The 8958-nt window shown below is 37.7% G+C and overlaps 1 pseudogene; it reads right to left on the bottom strand.

Annotated features, from left to right (window-relative positions):
* Positions 1-6730: 6730 nt before the first annotated feature.
* LOC103241001 (activating signal cointegrator 1 pseudogene) lies at positions 6731-8431 on the bottom strand (annotated as a pseudogene).
* Between the last annotated feature and the right edge of the window lie 527 nt (positions 8432-8958).

The following is an 8958-nucleotide window of genomic DNA, read 5'->3' as shown; positions in this document are numbered from 1 at the left end:
TTTTCTTAATATTTGCTCCAAATGTCCTACATAAAAATCATCACTTTATATAGAAATGAGAGAATGTGATAATGGTGCTGTACACATACCAGGAAATGGCTTTTGAACAGTACTTAAAAACGTTTTTTTTGGGGTATCAAATTTTCCTAAGTTACCCTCATTGAGTGCACTTTCCCAAGAACACTTTTCCAAGTAGAAGTGAAGCAGAAAAAGTAACTTTCTGGCAGTTAAAAGGTGAATTATGACATAACAGATAACACAAATCAAATAAATTTCACTTGCTCTTAAATTATAGACACACATAAATTTATACATAGTAAACTCCTTGTCTTTAACTGCGATGCACTTTTGTTAGAATTCTTTTGTCTGAGTCAAGAGACCTCTAGGCAATATCAGGAATGGAGTCACTATGGATCATGCACAGAGTAGATAATCCATAGATGATCTTTTAAAAACTATGTTTATACACTTAAATAAATATTCGTATGCAGAAAGAGAAGAAGGAAAGTAGAAGGCACATCTTTAAAAGTACATATTTATAAATTGAAAATATATCTTCAGGTCTAGGGGAAACTACCAACTATGGTAGCATGAGGTCAGAGAAATCTTCCTTCATAAAGCAAGTATAAAACAGGACAAAATTCTTTGTCTCTACTAAAAATATAAAAATTAGCTGGGTGTGGTGGTGCACACCTGTAGTCCCAGCTACTCGGGAAGCTGAAGCAGGAGAATTGCTTGAACCAGGGAGGTGGAGGTTGCAGTGAGCTGAGATCATGCCACTGTACTCCAGCCTGGTGACAGAGTGAGACTCTGTCTCCAAAAACAAAAACAAAAACAGACAAACAAACAAAACAACAGGACAAAATTGTCATAAATAACCATATCAAGGATCTGTGAAGTGACCGAAAAGTAGATTACAAATTGAGAAACATTTATTCTAGAAAATTTCTAGAGCTCTTGTTTAAAACAATTGGTACTTGTGAAGTTCTTGCCTGAGGATATTTCCATCCATGTTCTTCTCCCTGACTCATTTGGTGATCAAAGCAGGTTGAGCAGAAAATCAGCAGCTTTAGCAAATATTATAAAGAAAAACAAGGAAAGCCCACAGCTTTACTAGTTTGAGATAATGGTCTTATTTGGGGTAAGAAGTGCACAGACAGATATTTATATGGGGAGATCCTGGAAAAGAGAGCACCATTTACAGGCTATGGAAATGTTCTGACTCCTCATGTTTGGCTGGGAAACTACGGGTATGCACAGGGGAAACCTGAGAGAGCCTAGTTAGAAGTTAAAACAAAAAATGACTTGAAAAAGAGCTGATTTCGAATATGATCCCCAAACCACATGCATATTGACTGCCAGAAGGTAAAACTCTCATGGACTGGGGGTATTTGAGTACAACCTTTACCCAAATCATTGGCTGACCACAGACACAGAGATGACCCCAGTCTAGTAATTTAGGATAAAAAAAAGTATATTTTAAAAATGCAAAAATAAGAACAAAAAACTAACTAGAGATATCAGCAGCTCCCCATTTGGGGAGACATTTTGTATTTTAAGTCCAGACAAGGTACCAAAAAAAAAAAAATGAAAAAAGCAGAAAAATCAGAACTCAGAGTTGGTATATTATCTATTACAGTCTATAAAATGTCCAATTTTCAACCAAAAATTACTAGACAATCCAAAAAACATGTGACCCACACACATGGGAAAAAAGTAGTCAACAGAGGCTGACTCTGAGGGGCACAACATTTGAGCTTAATTCATGTTCAATGAATTAAGGTAAAATATCACAACAATGACTCAGTGAATAGGGAATCTCAGTAGAAAAATGCATACTATTTTAAAAAGAGGAATTTTAGAAATCTAGAATTGACAAAGAAATAACCAAAATGAAAAATGCCTAAGATAGGCTCAACAGCAGATTGAAGATGACAGAACAAGAATCAATAAACTTGATGATCAATTAATAGATATTTATTCTAAAGAATAGAGAGAAAAGTGAATACAGCCTCAGAGACTGGTTGGTAATGTTGAGCATAACAGCATTCATTTAATGAAATTATTAAAAGCATAGGAGAAAAAGAAAAAGGCTGAGAGCCCTGCCAGTTTATTGAAGAAATTGACAAGTTGATCCTAAGAATTATATGGAGATCCAAAGGACCTAGATTAACAAATCAATTTTTAAAAATAACAAAGTTGGAAGACTTACACTAACTGATTTTAAAACTTTCCATAAAGCTACAATAATCAAGATAGTGTTGTATTGGTCTATGAAGAGATATAACAATCAATGAAACTAAACAGACAATCAAAAATAAACTCTTACTTCTATGACTAATTGATTTTCAACAAAGATACCAAGATAATTCAATGAATAAAGTGTAGCCTTTCCAACAAATGGTGTTGAAACAGTTGGATGTTTATATGTTTAAAACAATGTAAATGTAAACCTTAGATAAAAGTTAACTAAAAATGTAAGAGCTAACACTATAATCTTTATGATCTTTTGTTAGGCAAAGACTTCTTAGACATGACACCAAAAGCAAGATCCATAAAAGAAAAACATCATAAACTATGATATCAACAACTAAAACTTATTTTTCAAAAGATACCATTAAGAAAATAAAAAGACAAGTCACAGACAAGCTACATATATATGATTTGATTATGTGCAAATTATATATCTTATAAAAGAGTTTTATATATACAGAAAACATAAAGAACTCTTGCAACTCAATAATACAAAGAGAAAAAATAGTTTAAGATTTAAGTAGATATTTTAACAAAGAAGACATTCAAGTGACTAATTAGCTCGTGAAAAAAATGCTCAATATCATTAGTCATTAGAGAAATGCAAATTAAAACCACAACGAAATGCACTGCACATCTACTGGAATGGCTATAATCCAACAGACTGATAATACCAAGCATTGATGAGGATGTGGAAAAACAGAAACCCTCATCGATTGCTGATGGGAAACTAAATGGCATAGATGCTTCAGAAAATAGTTTGATAGTTTCTTAAATAGTTAATCACACTTACCATATGCTATGATTTAAGTGTGTTGTCCAGAATTCATGTGTTGGAAATTTGGTCCCCAGTGTGGTAGTGCTGGGAGGTAGGGTCTTTAAGAGGTGATTAGGTCATTAAGAAGGATTAATATGGCTGGGCACGGTGGCTCAGGCCTGTAATCCCAGCACTTTGGGAGGCCCAGGCGATCGGATCACGATGTCAGGAGATTGAGACCGTCCTGGTCAATATGGTGAAACCCCATCTCTACTAAAAGTACAAAAATTATCTGGGCGTGCTGGTGCATGACTGTAATCACAGCTACTCGGGAGGCTGAGGCAGGAGAATCGCTTGAACCAGGAAGTCAGAGGTTGCAGTTAGCTAAAATCGTGCCACTGCACTCCAGCCTGGCAACAGAATGAGGCTCCGTCTCGGAAAAAAAAAAAAAAAAAAAAAAAGGACTAATACAACTCTTACAAGACTAGATTAATTCTCAAGGGACTGAGTGAATTTGACGGACAGGATTAGTTACCACAAGAGCAGGTTATTATAAAGTGAATCTGCCCCTACTGCTTTTTCCCATTTACATGTGCCCACTTATCCTTCCTCTTCTCCATCATGTTCAATGCAGAACACGGCCCTCATCTAAACCTGACCAAATGTGGCCACCCAATTTTGGATTTCCCAGCTTCATAAACATTAGCCAAAATAAATCTCTTGTTGTTTTGAGAAATTGCCCAGTCTCAGATATTCTGTTATAGCAACCAAAAATAAACTGACACCATATAATCTAGCAAATTTTACTCCTAGATACCTATCCAAGAGAATAGAAGGCATATGTCCACACAAATACTTATATGTGAACATTCATAGTGGCACTATTAATAATAGACAAAAATTGGAAATAACATAAATGTTCATCATTTGGTGAACAGATAAAATATGGTGTATCTATACAATGAAATACTATACAGCAATAAAAATGAATAAACTTTTGATATATCTACAATATGAATAAACTTAAAAAAATTACACCAAGTGAAAGAAGCCATGTACAAAAAATATATAGTGTAACACTTATCTTATATAAAATTTTTGAAAAAAACAAAACTATAGAGACAGAAAGCAGATATTGGTGGCCTGAAGCTTAATTTTGGAGTGGTGATTGACTACAAAAGGGACTAAGATATTAACAATTTTTTGATGATAGAAGTACTTTAAAACTGAATCGTTGGCTGGATGTGGTAGCTCACACATATAATCCCAGCACTTTGGGAGGCCAAGGCCAGTGGATCACCCGAGGTCAGGAGTTGGAGACCAGCTTGGCCAAAGTGGTGAAATCCCACCTCAACTGAAAATACAACAATTAGCCAAGCGTGGTGACACACACCTGTAATCCCAGTTGCTTGGGAGCCTGAGGCAGGAGAATCACTTGAACCTGCCTGGGAGGCAGAGGTTACACGCCACTGCACTCCAGCCTGGACAACAGAGTGAGACTCTGTCTCAAAAAAAAAAAAAAAAAAAAAAAAAAAAAAAAAAAAAACTGAATTTTTGTTATGGTTGTACAGTTTATAAAATTCCTAGAAATCACTAAGCCATACTTACAGTGAGTAAACCTATACAGTGAGTAAATGATGTATTAAATTGTGTACTTCTATAAAATTATGTATATACAGTCGGCTTTTGAGTAACATGGATTTGAACTGCAATGATGCACTTGCACAAAAGTTTCCTATAAAAGTTACACTGAGTGTGACTGCTCCTCCCGCCTCCCTTCCCACCTCCTCCAGCTCTTCTGCCTCTGCCATCCCTGAGACAGCAAGACCAACCCCTCCTCTTCCTCCTCTTCCTCAGCCCATTCAATATGAAGACAATGAGAATAAAGACCTTTATGATAATCCAGTTCTACTTAATGAATAGCAAATACATTTTCTCTTCCTCATGATTTTCTTAATAACATTTTCTTTTCTGTAGCTTACTTGATTGTAAGAATGCAATATATAATACATACAACATACAAATATTTGTTCATGGACTGTTTATGTTATCAGTAAGGCTCCCAATCAATGGTAAGCTATTAGTAGCTAAATTCTGGGGAAATCAAAAGTTATACCCATATTTCTGACTGCACAGGAGCTTGGTGTCCCTAACCTCTACATTATTCAAGGGTCGTGTGTGTGTGTGTGTTCATTTTTTGTTAATGATTTTTTTTTTTTTTTTTTTTTTTTTTTTGAGACGGAGTCTCGCTCTGTCGCCCGGGCTGGAGTGCAGTGGCCGGATCTCAGCTCACTGCAAGCTCCGCCTCCCGAGTTCACGCCATTCTCCTGCCTCAGCCTCCGGAGTAGCTGGGACTACAGGCGCCCGCCACCTCGCCCGGCTAGTTTTTTGTATTTTTTAGTAGAGATGGGGTTTCACCGTGTTGGCCAGGATGGTCTCGATCTTTTGACCTCGTGATCCGCCCGTCTCGGCCTCCCAAAGTGCTGGGATTACAGGCTTGAGCCACTGCGCCCGGCCTGTTAATGATCTTTTTGTTTTCACATTATCTCAAGGTAAATTTTAGAAATTCTACACCCTGCACTTCTAATTCTGTGTCTCAACCCCTTTCAAAGACTCATGACAATAGTCATCACTATAATCTTCCATTTCTCTACTGCTTGATCCACTTCTTGCACTTTAAAGTTGAAGCATCTCCCTTGCATAAGAAAAAGGGGATTCACCTACTACCTGAAAGACAATTTGAGTATTAATATTTTTTCATGTATTTCTGATATTTGTAGGATGGTATCATCTTAGCACAGATTTGAAAAGGTCTTTAAGAAGTATTACCTAATTTAATCTATAAACAACAATGAGTTTAGTGAGTAACTGAGGTTATATTAAAATTTGGGTCTATCTGACTATATAACTCTTGCTCTCAATCGGTATCTTATACAGCACACTCCTCTTCCTCTTTTCATATTTTGCCATGATCTTACTTGTATTTTCCCATGTCAAAAGAAAGATGAGAGAGAAAATTTTTCATCTAGAAACCCACAAGGTTGCAGCCTCACTAACCTGCAAATAATAGGAAATACCCTGAACTTTTTTTTCAAATAGTTTTTTTATAAATAATGTATTCAGGCTGGGCCCAGTGGCTCACATCTATAATCCCAGCACTTTGAGAGGCTGAGGCAGGCAGATCATGAGGTAAGGAGATCGAGACCATTCTGGCTAACACGGTGAAACCCTGTCTCTACTAAAAATACAAAAGATTAGCCTGGCATGGTGGCAGGCATCTGTAGTCCCAGGTACTCAGGAGGCTGAGGCAGGAAAATGGTGTGAACCCAGGAGTTGGAGGTTGCAGTGAGCAGAGATTGCGCCACTGCACTCCAGCCTGAGCAACAAACAGTGCGAGACTCCGTCTCAAAAAATAAAAATAAAAACATAAAAAATAAATAAATAAATAAATAATGTATTCAAAGATTTTGAGCCACTACATAAGAAAAATATACAGATTTAAGAAAATCTGTAGAAAAATATACAGATTATAAGGAGTATAATTATACTCCTTATACTCCTTAAGAAAAATATACAGATTTTGATAAGAGTTTAAATTCTGAGAGATTCAAGCCTAATGCCAAGCCTGTAGATTTCTACTGCTTCAATTCCAAAAAACTAGTGGATGGCAATTTTAGTGTACCAAACTCCACTGTGCTGTATGGTTTCTTTTCTCCTGAGTCAGAAATCTTTATTCTGCTTCATTTACCCTTTCTTTGCTCCTTAATGGATCTTGCAATCCAGTTTCCAGATTTTTTTGTTTCCTTTAATAGGAAGCTTCACAACCATTTCCTGAGACTTTTGCAGATGAAAACAAGTGGAGAACATGATTCTTCACTGATGTCTGGAAACTGCTCCTTAAATTGCCTCTGAAACAAGCAATTAGGTCCAGACAGCCCAAAAGACAACCTGATGGATAGTCACTGGGGAATTCCACATCTTTCCCATGAAGAAGATGATATGTAACCTGGAGTTCTGAGACTTCTTGAAGGCAGAGGGAGATTTTGGCTACGACTGCTATCCAAAGTTGTCCTCTGTGGGAGATATACCAGGATCTGCACTCCATCATTTTCTAATCCCTCTAACAAGCTGAGAAACCCAGGGCTGATGTATAGAGAGACATGAGCCACTGTCAAACCTCCCTGAAAGTCTTGATCCTGGATTCACAAGAAGTACTGAAATGAGTTGAATTCTAGTCCCAATCCTGCTGAATGGAAAGCCTTCTTCTGTGAGGCTGCACCTGCATGGTCAACCCACTGGGGAGGGGACTGGTATGTGCTGAGATTTACCAGAACTCCCAAAGGCTCTTTAGGACATATATAAAATGGGGTCAGTGTCTCGTTCAAGGTTTCCTTAGCAATGGCCTGTATTGTCTCGTCTAGTCGGCTGTGATATTCTGCTAATGGATTTTCTTCTTCCAGGATCTTCCTGCTGTAAACTCAATGGTGACCTTCTTAGAGAGTCGAGAGGCATGTCGAAGTTCTCTCAGTTCCTCTTGCTTCTCATTTGGTTTCCCACTCAAGTTTGGACAACCACTGGTTAGAGTCACTGGCAAAAAATCTGGTCAGCATCAATGACTTGGGTCCTTTGAAAACTAGCTCTATCCAACTTTAACAGCCTGTCTTTGTGCTTGATATCCTTCTCCAGACCAGACATAATTTGAAATTCTCGATGACATAGAAAGTCCTTGGCAGAGTTGTCCACCTTTCCAGAATTCTCCATCAATGGCATAAGCTTCTTTAGCAGTTTCTGGCTCTCATTTGACTCATGCTGCAAAATATCCTGTTCTTCATGAGTACATACCGTTGTGACACAGAATAAGCAAGGGCTGGCACCCTCTTGTTCACAAACAACAGGCCCACAGATCAGACAGCTACTGATGAGCTTGTACTTCTGGCCCAGGCAATCACAAGGATGGCAACTGGGGAGCAGACTGCAAGCCTGTGGGTCCCTCTCTTGTTTGTAAATTGACAAACTTTGTCTTATTCTTAAAGGAGTTGCTGTTCTCTCATGCCTTGGGCAAATTAAAAGGTGTTTTACCTCTGCAGTTGTGTCAGGTTCAGCAAATACAGGAACTTCCTGTCTGTCTCTCCCTTTCCTCCTACCCAGCTTTAGCTGGTCCCTTGATTTCTGCCCATCTAAAGTTTCATCTTTTTGGAAGCACTGTGCATGATCTCCTTGCTGACATCCAGGCCGAAAGTTTTCCCCAACTGCTGGGTGCACCGTTGCACCAGTGACTCCTTGGATGCTCCCCCAGTCACTGCCATCTTTCCCAGACAGAACCAGCTGGGCTTAAAGCTTGTTTTTTGATATAATTGAGTGCAAATATACAGTTTTTTTGCTCCAGAGGCCAAATTTTAACCTGAGTGAGTTAATATTCAAGTTAATTTCCAACCACCACAAACTAAGCACAACCTCAGTGAGAATTTAAAAAGACTAGGCTAATATCTTACTAATTTACATAGTTGCAGTATTTTGTTATGTACAAATGAATTTCTCAGGAAAATTTTTTAATGTTGTATAAGAGTCTTGTGAAGTGAATCTCATTAGCCTTGTTTTACAGATGTCAGGAAAAAAAATGGAAGTAAATGGTAGATTTGTTTCCCAATTTCAAATTCACTCTTCTTAAAATTAAATTGTTAAATTGATTTGATGTTTACCTTTGAAAAGTTGGGTAAATAATAATGGCTCCTTCTCTACTGGAGTATGAAGAAGGTTGAAATATCCCTCTTCTGCACTTCAACTCTAGGTTTTGACAGCAGAGAAGCTGTTTATACTGGAACATCTGGCAAAATCCGTTTGTTGTCTCATATCTACAGTAGTGTGACCAACAGAGACCCAGTAGTATCTGGTCACTCCAAGTAGACTGTGTTGATCAAATGTTATTATCTTGATGTAGCTAACATGGC

Source organism: Chlorocebus sabaeus, chromosome 13 (assembly GCF_047675955.1).
Source record: "Chlorocebus sabaeus isolate Y175 chromosome 13, mChlSab1.0.hap1, whole genome shotgun sequence".
Classification (NCBI taxonomy): domain Eukaryota; kingdom Metazoa; phylum Chordata; class Mammalia; order Primates; family Cercopithecidae; genus Chlorocebus; species Chlorocebus sabaeus.
The sequence above is the reverse complement of the archived record's forward strand: the minus strand, read 5'-3'. Positions and strand labels throughout refer to the sequence as shown.